Below are 18,164 nucleotides of genomic sequence, written 5' to 3' on the forward strand. Positions count from 1 at the left end.
GCAAACACGTCGTCGCATAGCACACACAAACCAAACTGTCGCGCCAACAAGAGCTCTCTCCAATAGAGCTTAACGAGCTCTTTTATCTCCTCCTTCCTACTGCTCATGAGCTCTTAAAGTGGCAGTGCACTTAAGTGCAGGATTTCGCCACAAAATAAATTGTATTAACTTTGAAATACTTCAAATACTTCACAACATAGATTTCTGACATTCATTATCGTTTAACAAACTTCCCAAGCATACACCACAAAATAAGAAAGAAATTATCAGTCCTATCATTGAACAGGCCTCTTATTGCATCCTGCTCAGGAGCAAAAGATATGATCTTTGCTGCATATATTATGACAATTATCTAAAGTGGTGTGTGAGCAGATATGTGGGTCACAATTCTAGGGCATGGGTGGAAGGGCAATGCAGCTCACGTTTTGTGCACACAAGCTCTGAGAGGAGGCTAGATGGCGCCAATAGATATGGTCGCCTCGCTTCGAGTCGTTAGGAAACTATGCAGTATTTTGTTTTTTTATGTATTATTTCTTACATTGTTACCGCAGGAAATATTAAGTCTTATTACATACAGCCGGGATGAACTATTGGGTATAAAAGCAACGTCAACTTACCAACATTATGACCAGGAATACGACTTTCCCGAAGCGGATCCTTTGTTTGGACCACCACCCAGGACAATGGAGCTAATACCAGAAGCCGACCCAAAACAACAGCCATCTAAGAAACATTTTAACTACAAAGGGGCAGACGGAGCGGCCTCCTGGTCAACTCCGTAGACGTGCACATGCCCACCGCTCCTGAGTATACTACTCGCCAATGTCCAATTTGAGCAAGGGTTGCCTTCCAGAGAGACATCAGAGATTGTAACATTCTCTTTCACGGAAACATGGCACTCTCGGGATATGTTGTCGGAATCGGTTCTGCCACCGGGCTTCTCCATGCATCCTGCCGACAGAGATAAACACCTCTCTGGGAAGAGGAAGGGCGGGGGTGTATGCTTCATGATTAACGACTCATGGTGTAATCATAACAACATACAGGAACTCAAGTCCTTCTGCTCACCCGACCTAGAATTCCTTACAATCAAATGCCGGCCATATTACATCCCAAGAGAATTCTCGTCAGTTATTGTCACAGCTGTGTATATTCCCCCTCAAGCAGACACCAAGATGGCCCTCAAGGAATTTCACTGGACTCTATGTAAACTGGAAACCATATATCCTGAGGCTGCATTTATTGTAGCTGGGGATTTTAACAAAGCAAATTTGAGAACAAAGCTACCTAAATTCTATCAGCATATTGATTGAACTACACGAGGGTATAATACACTCGATCACTGTTACTCTAACTTCCGTGATGCATACAAAGCCCTCCCCCGCCCTCCCTTCAGCAAATCCGACCACGACGCCTTCTTGCTCCTACTGTCTTATAGGCAGAAACTCAAACGGGATGTACCAGTGACTAGAACCATTCAAATCTGGTCTGACCAATTGGAATCCACGCTTCAAGATTGTTTCAATCACGCGGCTGGGATATGTTTCGGTCAGCCTCAGAGAACAGCATCGATATGTATGCTGACTCGGTAAATTAGTTTATAAAGAAATGCATTGTAGATGTTGTACCCACTGTGACTATTAAAACCTACCCTAACCAGAAACAGTGGATGGATGGCGGCATTCGCACAAAACTGAACGCGCGAACCACCGCATTTAACCATGGAAAGAGGTCTGGGAATATGGCTGAACATAAACAGTGTAGTTATTCCCTCCGCAAGGCAATCAAACAAGAAATGCCGTTACAAGGACAAAGTGGAGTCGCAATTCAACGGTTCAGATACGAGATGTATGTGGCATGTTCTACAGAAAATCACGGACTACAAAAAGAAAACCAGCCATGTCACGGACACCGACGTCACGCTTCCAGACAAACTAAACATCTTCTTTGCCCGCTTTGAGGATAATACAGTGCCACTGTCACAGCCCACTAACAAGGACTGCACTCCCCCTCTCCTTCTCCATGGCCGACGTGAATAAAACATTTAAACGTGTTAACCCTTGCAAGGCTGCTGGCCCAGATGGCATCCCTAGCCGCGTCCTCAGAGCATGCACAGACCAGCTGGCTGGTGTGTTTACTGACATATTCAATCGCTCCCTATCCCAGTCTGCTGTCCCCACATGCTTCAAGATGGCCACCATTGTTCCTGTGCCCAAGAAGGCAAAGATAACTGAACTAAATGACTACCTCCCCGTAGAACTTACTTCTGTCATCATGAAGTGCTTTGAGAGACTAGTCAAGGATCATATCACCTCCACCTTACCGGCCACCCTAGACCCACTTCAGTTTGCATACCGCCCCAACAAGTCCACAGACGATGCAATTGCCATCACACTGCACACTGCCCTATCCCATCTGGACAAGAGGAATACCTATGTAAGAATGCTGTTCGTTGACTACAGCATTCAACACCATAGCACCCTCCAAGCTCATCATCAAGCTGGAGGCCCTGGGTCTCAACCCCACCCTGTGCAATTAGGTCCTGGACTTTCTGATGGGCCGCCCCCCAGGTGGTGAAGGTAGGAAACAACATCTCCACTTCGCTGACCCTCAACACTGGGGCCCCACAAGGGTGCGTGCTCAGCCCTCTCCTGTACTCCCTGTTTACCCATGACTGCGTGGCCATGCACGCCTCCAACTCAATCATCAAGTTTGCAGACAACACAACAGTAGTGGGCTTGATTACCAACAACGACGAGACAGACTACAGGGAGGAGGTGAGGGCACTCGGAGTGTGGTGTCAGGAGAAAACCTCTCACTCAACATCAACAAAACAAAGGAGATGATCGTGGACTTCAGGAAACAGCAGAGGGAGCACCCCCCTATCCACATTGAAGGGACATCAGTGGAGAAGGTGGAAAGTTTAAAGTTCCTCAGCGTACATATCACAGACAAACTGAAATGGTCCACCCACACAGACAGTATGGTGAAGAAGGCGTAATTGCGCCTCTTAAACCTCAGGAGGCTGACGAAATATGGCTTGTCACCCAAAACCCTGAAAAACTTTTTCAGATGCACAATCGAGAGCATCCTGTCGGGCTGTATCACAGCCTGGTACGGCAACTGCTCCGCCCAATACTGCACCGCTCTCAACCGCAAGGCTCTCCAGAGGGTAGTGAGGTCTACACAACGCATCACCGGGGGAAAACTATGTGCCCTCCATGACACCTACAGCACCCGATGTCACAGGAAGGCCAAAAAGATCATCAAGGACAACAACCAACTGAGCCACTGCCTGTTCACACCGCTACCATCCAGAAGGCGAGGTCAGTACAGGTGCATCAAAGCTGGGACTGAGAGACTGAAAAACAGCTTCTATCTCAAGGCCATCAGACTGCTAAACAGCAGTCACTAACTCAGAGAGGCTGCTGCCTACATTGAGACCCAATCACTGGCCACTTTAATAAATGGATCACTGATCACTTTAACCAATATCACTTTAAATAATGCCACTTTAATAATGATGTTTACATATCTTACATTACTCATATCATATGTATATACTGTATTTTATACCATCTATTGCACCTTGCCTATGCCGCTCGGCCATCTCTCATCCATATATTTATATGTACATATTCTCATTCACCCCTTTAGATTTGTGTGTATTAGGTAGCTGTTGGGAAATGGTTAGATTACTTGTTAGATATTACTGCACTGTTGGGAACTAGAAGCACACAAGCATTTTCCTACACTCTGCTAACCAAGTGTATGTGACCAATAACATTTGATTTGATTTGACGTCTTTAATTGAATTCCTTGCTGCAGAAAGGCCTTGATTATGTTACAATACCCTGAAGAGACACCTTGATGTCACGACTCCCACCGAAAGTGGCTCCCCTGCCTGTTCGGGCGGTGCTCGTCGCCGGTCTACTAGCCGCCACCGATCCCTTTTTCCTTTTCTGTTCGTTTGGTCTTATTAGTTGCAACTGTTCCTTATTGTGTTTCTTGATTTTTGTCTATTTAAGCCTGTTAGGCCCGCCTAGGTTTGTGCGGGATTGTTTTTCTGTTAGGTTGTGGATGTTCGTTTGTATTCTGTTTTCCCGGACATTTTGGGTCCTGTGTATGGGCCGGTCAGTTTATGTGCCTTGTGTTTGTGGCGTGACCGTTTTTTCCGGGAATAAAATATACATTTATTCGAACCCTCTGCTCTCTGCGCCTGACTCCAACCCACTGTTCTTCAAGGACTCTGACACTTGGGCTGACAAAGTATCATCATCATTGTCACCATCAGTATAATAAAACTAAATACATTTCAGATCTAAAGGTGAAGCTGACAAAGCTGTAAGTGGAGCATACTGGAATGGCTTTGAAGAGCAGAACAAACTATCCATGGAAAATATGATCCAATGTGTCATTCCTGTCAATTGCTACCTAATTTTCCTCATTGTGTAAGAGTTTACTGCACTTCCTGATTTGGCCTCGTTTTAGATTTAAAATCAAATCAAATACATTTTTATTGGTCACGTGCAGAATACAACAGGTGTAGACTTTACAGTGAAATGCTTACTTACAAGCCCATTCCCAACAGTACAGAGTTAAAAAGACAAATATTTGCTAAATAAAAAAGGAAATAGTAACACAATAAAAACAATAACGAGGCTATATACAAGGAGTACCAGTACTGAGTCAATGTGCAGGGGTATGAGGTAGTTGAGGTTAGAGGTCGACCGATTAATCGGAATGGCCGATTAATTAGGGCCGATTTCAAGTTTTCATAACAATCGGAAATCGGTAATTTTGGACGCCGATTTAGCCGTTATTTTTTGCACCTTTATTTAACTAGGCAAGTCAGTTAAGAACACATTCTTATTTTCAATGACGGCCTAGGAACGGTGGGTTAACTGCCTTGTTCAGGGGCAGAACGACAGATTTTTACCTTGTCAGCTCAGGGATTCAATCTTGCAACCTTACGGTTAACTAGTCCAACGCTCTAACCACCTGCCTCACGAGGAGCCTACCTGTTACGCGAATGCAGTAAGAAGCCAAGGTAAGTTGCTAGCTAGCATTAAACTTATCTTATAAAAAACAATCAATCAATCATAATCACTAGTTAACTACACATGGTTGATGATATTACTTGTTTATCTAGAGTGTCCTGCGATGCATATAATCGATGCGGTGCGCATTCGCGAAAAAGGACTGTCGTTGCTCCAACGTGTACCTAACCATAAACATCAATGCCTTTCTTGAAATCAATACACAGAAGTATACATTTTTAAACCTGCATATTTAGTTAACTGAAATCCAGGTTAGCAGGCAATATTAACCAGTTGAAATTGTGTCACTTCTCTTGCGTTCATTGCACGCAGAGTCAGGGTATATGCAACAGTTTGGGCTGCCTGGCTCATTACGAACTAATTTGCCAGAATTTTACGTAATTATGACATAAGAATGAAGGTTGTGCAATGTAACAGGAATATTTAGACTTATGGATGCCACCCATTAGATAAAATACGTAACGGTTCCGTATTTCACTGAAAGAATAAACATTTTGTTTTCGAGATGATAGTTTCCGGATTCGACCATATTAATGACCTAAGGCTCGTATTTCTGTGTGTTATTATGTTATAATTAAGTCTATGATTTGATAGAGCAGTCTGACTGAGCGATGGTAGGCACCAGCAGGCTCGTAAGCATTCATTCAAARYGCACTTTRGTGRGTTTTGCCAGCAGCTCTTTGCAATGCTTCAAGCATTGCGCTGTMTATGACTTCAAGCCTATCAACTCCCGAGATTAGGCTGGTGTAACCGATGTGAAATGGCTAGCTAGTTAGCGGGGTGCGCGCTAATAGCGTTTCAAACGTCACTCGCTCTGAGACTTGAAGTAGTTGTTCCCCTTGCTCTACATGGGTAACGCTGCTTCGAGGGTGGCTGTTGTCGATGTGTTCCTGGTTCAAGCCCAGGTAGCAGCGAGGAGAGGGATGGAAGCTATACTGTTACACTGGCAATACTAAAGTGCCTATAAGAACATTCAATAGTCAAAGGTATATGAAATACAAATCGTATAGAGAGAAATAGTCCTAGAATTCCTATAATAACTACAACCTAAAACTTCTTACCTGGGAATATTGAAGACTCATGTTAAAAGGAACCACCAGCTTTCATATGTTCTCATGTTCTGAGCAAGGAACTTAAACTTTAGCTTTCTTACATGGCACATATTGCACTTTTACTTTCTTCTCCAACACTTTGTTTTTGCATTATTTAAAKCAAATTTAATTATTTTATTTTATTATTTATTTGAGGCTAAATTGATTCTATTGATGATTAATTCAGTATTGTTGTAATTGTCATTATTACAACCAATTTTTTTAAATAAAAAATAAATGTAAATTACAAATAAAAACATTTAAATCAATTTTTTATCTATTTTTTTTCTTCTTTTTTTTTAATCGGCCGATTAATCGGTATCGGCTTTTTTGGTTCTCCAATAATCGGTATCGGCGTTGAAAAATCATATTCGGTCGACCTCTAGTTGAGGTAATTGAGATAATACAGTATTTACATGTGGGTAGGGGTAAAAGTGACTTGTCAATCAGGATATATAATAAACAGAGTAGCAGCAGCAGCGTGTGTAAAGTGTGTGTGTGTGTGGCGTCAATACGCATGTGTGTGTGTTTTGTGTGTGTGAGCGTATGTAGTGCATGTGTGTGTGTGTGTCAATGTAGTAAGTCGCTCTGGATAAGAGCGTCTGCTAAATGACTTAAATGTAAATGTAAATGTATGTGTGAGGATGTGGGTAGAGTCTAGTGAGTGTGCACAGAGCCAGTGTAAGAAAGTCAGTGCAAAACAATTAAGATAAATTAGTAAATAAAAAGGTGGTCAATGTAAATTGTCTGAGTAGCCATTTGATTAACTGTTCAGCAGTCTTATGGCTTGGGGGTAGAAGCTGTTCTGTGAGGTAGCAGAGAGAACAGTCTATGACTTCGGTGGCAGGAGTTGTTGACAGTTTTTAGGGCCTTCCTCTGACATCGCCACATCCTCTGGTTCATTAAGAAATGCTAGTGGCCATGACTGAATTCAAACGTGAGCTGGTTTCGGGGTTGTGGTTTGTTGTGGGTGTCTTGTGTGTGTTCGCAGGTGGGAAGAGTTAGACAAATTTTTTAGCCAGTTAGCTTCAGCCGGCTGGTGTGCGACCATGGCAAAGTTGGTTTGACTTTGGGTAGCCTCACTCTGGGTATAGTTAGGAACCGTCCATAAATTACACAATGTAAATGGGACAATATTTTAATGTTGCACATCTTTTAGTTGTCTCATTAAATGCTTTCAATATTTGTATATGAATTTCTAGTCATTGAAGTTTTTAGTCATTGAAATTCAGAGCTATTGACCTTTTTAAAATATTGTCTCATGTACATTGTGTAATTTACTTATGGTCCCCAACTAGCCACATAGGGATATCGGATGTCAAACCAAATTGTGCTACAAATTGATGATTACTTCGGTGCTGCCAACCCACAGAAAACTCTTCATTCCGTGACATACTTTATCACCAAAATGATCCTAAGTACAAATCCTACACTGTGTAGTAAATTCTGATACTAGAATAAATGTTTCTGACATAGGACATTGTCAAAACAAGAAGTTGCTTTTTAGGAGCAGTCTCTCTTTAACACAGCTCTTTATACTAGGGCTGACCCCATTTACTCGACTGGTCAATTGTTTGGTCGATAGGCTGTTGGTTAGTCGACAAAGATTTTTTGTTGTTGAGCAGTGGCAAATATATAAAAAAGATCCTACGGCACATGAGACACCTGCCTGATTTACACCTGTTTGAGTTGACTAATCCATCGTGGAGGCCGCGGGGATGGCACACCAGTTTCACCAGTAGTACATTTACCATTAATTACTATCATTTCTCATCTACAATGTTTGTTTGGTTACGGTAATTTCTATTAAAGCATTCAATATAGTATTATTACAGTCTTACCGTCGTCAATCTTGAGCAGTGGACACGTTGTTTGCAGAGTGCACAACCTAGGCTACACTTGTGAGAATTCTTGGGGGTTTATTTAATTCCATGTATGAGTTGTCAATTTATTAATTGTCTTTAGTTTGGAGCGCTTCTGTCAATCTTGAGTAAGGACACTCACCTGGCTACGCATAGAAGTAGACCTAGGCTACTTGGCCTGTGCGCAAATGTAAGCTTATAAAATGTGCCCATTTGGGGATCTGATACTATTTCTGATTATCTTAACTCACCATCACTGTGGAGCTTCTCAATGTCATGTTTTCTTCGCCTCAAACAAAGTCCGTTTTTACGTCCATTGAGAATGACAAATGCTCCTCAATGTAGCCTATTTGAAAAATCTTTCCAGCTCTCTCCCTTTCGATAACCACAACATGAAAGGGGGAAAAATGTAATGCTCTGATTCGGTGGAAAAGGCCTAAAAAAGACCTACCGGATTACTTCTTATCCCTTGAGCAAATAGCCTACAGCTGTGTTTGTCTGTCTGGAAACTTGCTAGCACTAGAATCTTCAGGCTAGACCAAGATAATAGTTGATACAATGTTTCAAGTTCCTTACAGCAGACAGTCCATGCAGAGCCAATGTGATTTATAGGATATTTATTTTTATCAGGATATTTACCCGTGGGCTGACATTTTTATTAAATATTTTTGWGGGGAGGGGGTGCTTTATGTAGGCTATATTTACATGTTGGCAATGACAAGACAATTACTTTTAGATTTGTAGCATTTTCATTTAGATAGAATTTTGATTAACCACATAAGATTGATTTAGAGATATGAAGACTATTATAAATTAAATGAAACTTTGACAAAAATGTGCAAATGACAATTATAACTGGTACGCAGATCAGTAGAAATGGTACGATAAGCATGATAAGTACGATAAGCACTTCAAAAGGAAAAGGTTGCCAGCCACTGGTGTGGCCTATTACCAGCAACTTCAGGAGTGTAAGGCGCAGCAGCGTGAGGATCGATTGGTCGAAAGAACAGACAACTCTCGGTCGACCAAACTTTTTTTTTGTCAGAGACAGCCCTACCTTATACTCCCTCTAGTTTGGTCTGGGAAAGCGAATGCTTTTTAGCAACAACAAAAAACACTTACGGTAACAAGTCACACACATTTATCTCTCCCACTTGACATGTATACACAGCGACGTGTATGAGAAAGAACACATTTGTGCGGGAAAATATGACAGACACTCTGGCAAGGAAAAGCCGCCACAAATTAACTCCAAAATACAAGCAATGTTAAGAGTAGAGTGTTAAGGTGTGACAGCATCTTCTAAGCATTGTAATAATAGAATGTCATACCCCCTGTCAATGGTGGGTGTAGCTGGTTTATGGAACTCGGGCGCATGAGAGCAGAGATGAAGGGACAAAGCACTTTACTTAGGCAATCATAGTACAGAACGCAACCGCGTCACAACACAAATGCCCAAAGAAGAAGTAAGGCAGCACAAAGTACAAAACCCAAGTACAAAGTACCGGCTGCCACAAAGCACGGGTATAAAACAAAACCCGGGGCAAATCAGCCGGAAGCGTACCAACCTTGACAATAAACAATACCCCACACAGACATGGAGGGAACAGAGGGCTAAATACACATGTAAATTAGTAGGAGATGTAAACCAGGTGTGCAGGAAGACAAGACAAAACAAATGGGAAATGAAAGGTGGATCGGCGATGGCTAGAAGACCGGTGACGTCGACCGCCGCCAAAACAAAGAAAGGAACTGACTTCGGCGGAAGTCGTGACACCGCCTCTATATCCTAAATCAAAATATTGCCTAAGATTCTACTACAGAATTTGCACAGCTTTGACATTTGAACCCACATGTGAGTAAAGGTTTGTAAAAATTACATTTATAATTTCCTTATCATTTAAAACGGGTTATTAACATGTGGAAATACTTTTATCTAGTTCATACTAGGGAGTTGTCAGACCTATACTCTACTGTACAGTGATTTAGACATTTGCTCATTTGATAAGCATTCAGGGAGAAGCGCCAAATGTGCATTTGTAGTATTCCATAACACAAACAAATGATTACGTCAGTAATAGACGCACAACCAACACCCTGAGCACAAGATCTGAATCACATCTAGGTCATTCACACAAGGGCTGAGACTGCTCATATTTTGAAACCAAACGGTCTTCCTCTGAGAGCACCACTGTAGCCACACCCAATCCTTGACTGTGACCTTTTGCCTTGGGTGACTCAGATAAAGCCAGGATTATTACAACCAGCCATAAGAATAGACCCTCTACAAGGCATCCCTGTCTGGCACACGGTTGGGGATTAAAATAGACCCAGATTGAAGTATGTTCACCTCTCAGTTAACTAGACTCATTATGTGAGAGGTCTATTCTATGATACTGTGAACCAGCTGCACTGATCACCATCTGTCTGGGGATTCCAGGCCATCTAGGCCAGTGGTTCCCAACTGTGGGGCGTGGGATCGGGGGGGGCAACTTGCAATAATCTTGAAAGTTGTAATAGTAGAATGCAAGGTGCAATTTCAAAATTGGGTAGTGAATTATTAGTTTTCCACTTGTCATGTCAGTCATTGCATACCTAAGAGAGCTATTTATAACTTGTCAGAAATGTCCAGATCAACTAGCCCATGTCAACTAACATTTTTTAGCTAGGTTTTTTAGCCCATAGATTTTGTAGTAATGTTTGAGTGGTAGAAATGAACACTGCAGGGGAAAAAACCTTAGAAATGTTATCTTAGTAAATGTTTCACATTCAGTAGGTACGCATGCCTTTGGGAATAAGTATGCATGCCATTTCTGCTCACATACAGTAAGTACGCATGCCTTTAGGAATAAGTATGCATGCCATTTCTGCTCACATACAGTAAATATTCATGCCATTTCTGCTAACTAATTTCAATGATCCACTGAAGCTACATGACACACAACACATGAATTTCATTTGAACAACTGGAAGAAAGGAATTTAGTGTCTTTAATCATGCCCCTAGTAGGTCTCTGCCTGTAGCTAGTAAGTACAAAGACAGTGTGCTGTGGCCCAGAGATGAGCGACATCAGCAGAGAGGCTAATGACGTCTGTACTGGCAGTTGTATAACCCGAGCTGAACATTTTGTCTGTCACAGTTAGAAGGTTAAAGAGGGTGACATGAACACCAGACATACTCTCAAGAGTCATGTGCAACATAGTTCCACTGGGCATATGAAGCCACCACCAAGTACACCAAGGAATACTACAGTACTACTACAGCACACAGGATCACCAGGATTCTGTGCCTAATGACATACGGAACCACAAGCTACCTGACATATTTAGGTTATAATGTCAGGCCTTTCTACCTCTAGATTTGCATATCTGTATTTCCACCATAGGTTTAATCCGTTAAATGATTATGGGTTATCTGATAACAGAAATGCCTATTTTTTGCTTATATGACAAGCACTAAGCTGTACTAGGCAGGTAGCCTAGCAGTTAAGAGCGTTGGGATAGTAACCGAAAGTTTGCTGGTTCGAGTCCCCAAGCCACCTAGGTGAATAATCTGTTGATGTGCCCTTGAGCAAGGCACTTAACCGTAATTGTTGCTGTTAGTCGCTCTAAATGACTCAAATGTCAAATGTAATCCATAGCATGATCCAATTGTGCTGTGTCATGCCTGTCAGGCCTATTCAACTGGGGTAATTGGCAGCACTTGATCTCATCTTTGTTATACTTCATTTTCAAAAAAGGAGCGATGGGAATGATAAATAAATAATGTATTCCAGACGTGTTAACACTGACCTAATTATGTAACTGATCAATAGTTGTATCCTCAACCTATCCCAGCAGGGGACACCAAAATCTCAAGAATATAATTTGTATGACTGGTTACGAGTCAGTCATATTCTAATCCTGTTGGCAGATGCATTACACTTCACTGTCACTTCATTACAGTAGTTAAGTGTTAATTACTGCTCTTACATCCATTCCAATTATGTTCCAAAAGAAGGGCTTAGGGATCCCCTTCAAAAATTAATGAAATAAATATCCTCTTTGCTATAACAACGACTTCCCAGGAAACAAGTATTTGTTCACTGTATTATCAGTCACTGCCTGAGGACATAAGAGACAGGAAAATAACCATCAAATGCATGATGTTGGTGATGGGAGGCATTATTATGGTGATATTTAATGTGGCACAGTGCAGCTGACACTCATGTGACATGACATTTTCAGTGTCCCAAAAAAACAGCACAAACACAAGGTGACACAACACAACTGAAGAAGGGGCCCGCAAATAGATGCTTGCTGTATAACAGTTGTGCACTGCCAGGGTGACTGCCTTTAATATTTTACATCAGTTACTAGAGATATAAGGAGGTTTAAATGTAGTCCAAATCACTAACTATTGACTTCTACTGGCCTGTGAAGCTATGCTAACCCCGGCTCCATCTTATCTTCCAAACCTCCTGTTCCCATACAAACTGACTAGACTGTTGAGGACTACAGATACCAGGCACCCCCAAATCAAACCATCGCAGCTTTGGAGTTAGATCCTTTTCTTCGGATTGGCTCTCAGACTGGGATTTCTCCCTGACCTGTCCATGACATAAAGGGTCAGGGCACAGTCTTTGTCTAACCTGTGTCTTTCTGATTGAATCAAGTCTGAATCCATTCTTACACTTGGAGCTCTGCTATTTCTCTGCAAAGCAGTACAGGTTTGATTGGATTCTGTCCTGAGTTGCTGCCGAGTAGAATGCACTGCCTAATCAGAGCCACTGATGTAGGTCACTGTAAGATGGTTTAGATATCTGGCACCTAGCTGCTGAACCTTAAGTAGAGACCTTGTGACCCAAAACTCAGAGGTCAGACAGAGGCTGAGTCAGTGAATAGAATATTGTCTGGTGAATAGAATATTGGCATACAGAACAAGAGACAGAGAGCTTTATATTCACATGCAGTAGGCTAAATCCTCACTGATTTCCCAGAATGCACCTTGACAGAGGAGTTCAACTGTGTTTCACAATGCTAACAGGTCAATTCACAAAATGAACATTTTCTTTGATATAAAACTGCCTTTAAAAAGAAAAACTCCAGCACACTGGTAAGCTTGTTGTTTCTCTTTAACAAAGACACCTAATAACACAATAATAGCAGTTGAACAAAAACACTTTTGCGATACAGACACTCAGTTTCATTGAGAGAATACATAAAGAAGCATTCTCAGGTAAATCATGGAAATAGAAAATGGTGCGGTGCGATTCTCACTGCTCAAGGCTAAACTCATCTCCAGACCCCTAAAAAATAAACCTGTAGTCATGTTTCATCTATATTTTGTGCAGTTGAAATTAATCAACATGAGTTGAACCTTCATGAAAGCTTTGAGGAGAGCCGACTGTCTTTCATAAAGGGACAGAGCACAAGCAAAGATGCCTTTCCTATTGCATGGACCTGCTCCATTTGTGGATGGCCAGTCACACAATGCAGCCCCAGCAATATTCTGACTAGTGTTCAGTCTAAGCTTGCAGGACATGGCCCAGTAACCTACTTTCCCTCCAGCGGGCTCTGTAACATCAGAGGCGTCCATGTCATCAGTTACCTAACGTTCACACAGCAGGGTAAATCCATTTGAATTCAATCACTTTTTGACAGCATTCCTTTTAATTTAAACAAAACGTTCCATACATGTTTCGCCATGGAAGAAGTGGTCAGAAAGTGACTTTTTTACCTGAATGGCAAAACATTCAGGAGATAAAGGTGCTCAGAGTTGACCCATTTGAATACCCTGCCATACAATGAGACATCAATGTCTTCATCCCAGGAAAAGATAAACGGTTACGTTTGATATAATTTAAAAGCTTACCAATAGGGTTGTCAAACTATTTGTTAATTTCTTGAAAAAAATGTATTTTAGATAATTGACAATGTCAATAATGTACATTTTTCTTTCAAATAAATGATCAAATAGCTTGACAACCCTGTTTGTAAGTTTCTAAATGACATCAACCATGTATATTTTCCAGTGATGAAGAAATGGTTGTCTCACGGTATGGTGGTGTCACGAACATCGTAGTGAGGAGACCAAGGCGCAGCGTGATTAGAATACATTCTTCCTTTTAATAATGAAGAACACTTAACAAACAATACAAAATAACAAAACGAACGTGACCGCTATAACACTGAGTGCAAACATGCAACATCGCATAGACAATCACCCACCAACCAAACTGGAAAATGGCAACCTAAATAGGATCCCCAATCAGAGACAACGATAAACAGCTGCCTCTGATTGGGAACCAATCTAGGCCACCATAGACCTACATAATGCCTAGACTACACACACACACCTAGACAAGACACAAACACACATACCACCCTCGTCACACCCTGACCTAACCAAAATAATAAAGAAAACAAAGATAACTAAGGTCAGGGCGTGACAGGTGGGGTATGCAAAATATATCTACTTTGAGGACCTTTATCTCTTGAATGTTTTGGCATTCAGGTCCAAAAGTCACTTTCTGAGCACTCTACAATGGGCAAATACATGTATGTATGGAAGGTTTTTTTTCAAATCAAATGGGGTGCAGTCAAAAAATGGGTGGATTTCACCAGCATTTTTTCAGGCAAAGAGACGTGAAAACCCTCTACATCATAAGGAGGGGTCAGAGACCCCACTTCCTCTCTGAACGCACTTCCAATAAAATAAAAGAATGTCAATGAGGTATGTGAAAGCAAAGGTTATAGCATCACCTCCTTAACAGAGCTTGCTGCATCTACTTTAGCTATAAACTCAAATGAAGGCTTGTTGTTTATTTTCAACCTTTATCACCAGGGCTTGAACTCACCCTCTATACTACTGCCATGACACAGCTTTGCTAGGAAGACCTCATAGTTGAGCCAAACAGTCAGAGTGAAAGGGCAGTGGTATCCATAAAAATAAAGGAATTGGATGGTAAGAGCATGAAATACAGGGAGAAACAGATACCGGTAGATAGAAATGTGCAGATGAGTGAGGAAAAGGAGATGGTAGCCAGTTGAGGGCAGACAGCGTATCTCTTGCGTTAAAAGTCTAGCTCAAGCAGGTTGGTTCAGTAAAACACCCTTACCTCACCACCATTACTTCAACTCACCTCAATGTGGCTTCCACAAGTCTGACCACATGGAACCACCCACATCACAGACCGGATTAACATGAGTAAAACATAGGCTAACAATCAATGTTCCGTCAAAAAATGTTTTGCCACTGAGCAAATGTCTGGTCTGCAGAGCGCAAACTTGAACGTTGTGACAATTCTGTGCAACTTCTGGCACGTTTACTGTGAACACTGAGGCTCTATCTGCTTTAAGTTACAGTACAGTTATAACAGTGGCCAAGTAGGCTGCTGTGGCTATTTCATCATAATGTAGGCCTACCAGAGTGGTCTACCATCAAACACAATGGAGAAAATGCATCCCATAACATTTTAACATGGAAATAGTTGTTCTATCATTCAGCCTACAGTAGCAGAGAATGTGTGGTGTTAAATGTAGGCCTACATTCCGTGAAATTTTGAAAAGAATACGCAGGGTTTGACATTTACCTGTTTACCCACTTGTCCTTCAGACAAGAAGTTGACTGAAAATATGTTGTTTGATGCAAGAAAACACTTTACAAAATAAAGTTCATTATTATTCCCATACCATTATTACAGAGAATCAGACAAATTATGCTACCCTCTGCCTATTGGCTACTTAGCTTAGTCAAGCCTGTCTCAAAATACAACACCGCCCCTTAAGACAGAAATAATTATCTTTACCTGACTCACTTTTCAAAGATGGCTAGAAATGCACACGCTTTGTGCTCTTGTAGGAAACAACCACTCCCGCATTGCTGACTAGAAATTAGCTATAACTGGTTAATAACTCACTTACTAGCAAAGAATATGAACAAATGTGCACACGTGGCTACATGCAATGCACGTCTAGTCGTGACCACTCATGCTGTAAACACAGTCCAGTTCAAACTAAACGGCACAGATCCATATATGGCAATAGTCTATTTGCATATAGAGATACTGAATCTCTGATTGGTATTGCCACGCTGGTCTGTAGAGTACGGGCTGAGTTGTGCCTGTCACTGCAATAGAATCTTACTCCGGTGTGTTCTGCCTACTGTACAAGAAAATCTCTTGCATAGTTTGTTTTGTTTCAGTATGTTGCAGTGAAAGTGGCTAATATTGGCAATTCCCCCAGTAGAGGGAAACGTTGATAGTGTTAACTAAAGGGGAAAACTAGAAAGTTGAAGTTCAATTTTCTGCTTCTCTATGTGGCCTGATATTTATTTTGTGCGGCAGTCCTGCGCCCGCGAGCAGCTTAGAGGGAACATAATCAAGGCAAATGGAAACTTGAATATTTAATGACTTTAAAATAATGGTTCACATCATTGCAGTGTGTTGCAGTAATGAAACGATGACCACAAACCTTTTGCCATCAAAAATTGAATCTGGTTTGATTGAAGGAGTACTATCCATATCCGTGCAGCCGAAACGATTACAGACTGAATTAGGCCAATGTTTCAAATGGTTTGAATATTCATTTTTTGAAGGAAGGGCATGATGCATGTCTTTGATTGCCTCATAAGAAGACTCCCATATACTAGTCACAAAAATACATTTTACTAGTATTATTTTACAAAAAATGACTGAAATGATGTGCAGAGCATATTTTTTTCTGATGTACTGTTACCTCTGCTTTGTATTGTGTGACACCGTCTGTCTTATGTAGGCCTATGTGACTGTAACTGTACCTCCTGCTGAGTTGATTGTGTAGTCTAACCTGTACAAAATAACATCCTCAGGGGATAATAAAGTATTCTATCATATTCTGCTCTGCTCTATTGTAGCCTACTTTCATTTATCTTATAGAAAAATGTAGGACATAGTTTCCTAAGGTTGCCTTATATGAACTATTTCAGATAGTCTGATATTCAAGAAATTGAGGAGGCCCAATTAACATCATCAATCATACCACGCAATCAAAGCCCTACATAAGGTTGAACAGCTTTCGTTGCTGCACAGCAAGGGTTAGATAGTTTTCCTTTTAATAAATAAATCTGGGGCATGACGTCACTGCAATCGGCTCATGCTTCTTCTTGAGTCATGAGTTACATAAGAGCAGATTTCTATTTTAGTGATTAACCTACATAACTTTGATTTTTGTTAGGCCTGCTCTGCTGACTGTGTGCTCACTGTCATCCTTTCAGAATAAAATAACTTGATATAGGACCAAAACTACAATTCCCTGGACCATGGTCTGTCTCAGATAGCATAGGATAGCGCCTACTGTATTTCAAAGTAGGCTACAGGCTATTCAACAATCAACACATATAAAACGTGCAGTCTTTTATCATTCCTAAATATTGGATGAAAAAAATATATATATACATCAGTTGGTCTAGTAGCCTGTCAAGTTAGGTTATCTTATAGAAATAATTAAATCACCTGGAAGTTCCTTTCGGACAAATGCACGAATATAAAACCATTATAGGCTCAAGAGAGAAACATAAAACAATAGGCAGGCCTAGGCTACTCTGCTACTAAACATGTATAGCAACATACCGGTAGACTATTATTCACAGACATATCAGTGGAACTTCAACGTTCGATTACGCGTAGCCAGATGTCACTCACTCCACTAAATGTAGGTTACGCTTGAACTTGCTGTAAGTGACTAAAAGTCATGCATGAACTTACCTCATGTAAAGCAGTAACGAGGGGACGATTCCAATATGAAAGGCGCATCCGTGAAATACAAAACGGCTTTTACACTGCTCTTCCTACCATGCAATAGTGTTATGTAACTGGCACCATTTCTGTGGGCAAGACATCGAAGTGTTCTCTGTGCTGGTTTTCATTTTCCAACCCACACACCTCACAATTTACATCACCAGCCTTCGTCGCACCTTAAAAGGAGATAAAGGGTGTGACCAAATCAAGCGCGTTGTATCCGGATTCGCTACAGTTGGGGAGGGAAGCACCCAGCACCGCAAGTGATACTCAGTTTCAATGAGGGAGGAGCGGCGTTCTCAAATCGAATATTAGCCTAATCATGTTGTCAATAAAGCAGCATGGTGCATCGTCCAGAAATATACATCTCTTTTCCATCAAATATATTTTCAAA

At 41.3% G+C, this 18,164-nt stretch overlaps 1 protein-coding gene across 3 annotated transcripts in view; it reads right to left on the bottom strand.

Moving 5' to 3' along the window:
- LOC111950768 (neuronal PAS domain-containing protein 2) overlaps positions 1 to 17,892 on the bottom strand; it is a 79,629-nt gene extending 61,737 nt beyond the window's left edge. For all 3 annotated transcript variants that reach the window (XM_023968638.2, XM_023968637.2, XM_023968639.2), the window contains exon 1: positions 17,738 to 17,892. The gene's annotated coding sequence lies outside the window, so the exon portion shown is untranslated. The remainder of the gene's footprint in view (positions 1 to 17,737) is intronic.
- Positions 17,893 to 18,164: the final 272 nt, after the last annotated feature.

Source organism: Salvelinus sp. IW2-2015, linkage group LG23 (assembly GCF_002910315.2).
Source record: "Salvelinus sp. IW2-2015 linkage group LG23, ASM291031v2, whole genome shotgun sequence".
Lineage (NCBI taxonomy): Eukaryota > Metazoa > Chordata > Actinopteri > Salmoniformes > Salmonidae > Salvelinus > Salvelinus sp. IW2-2015.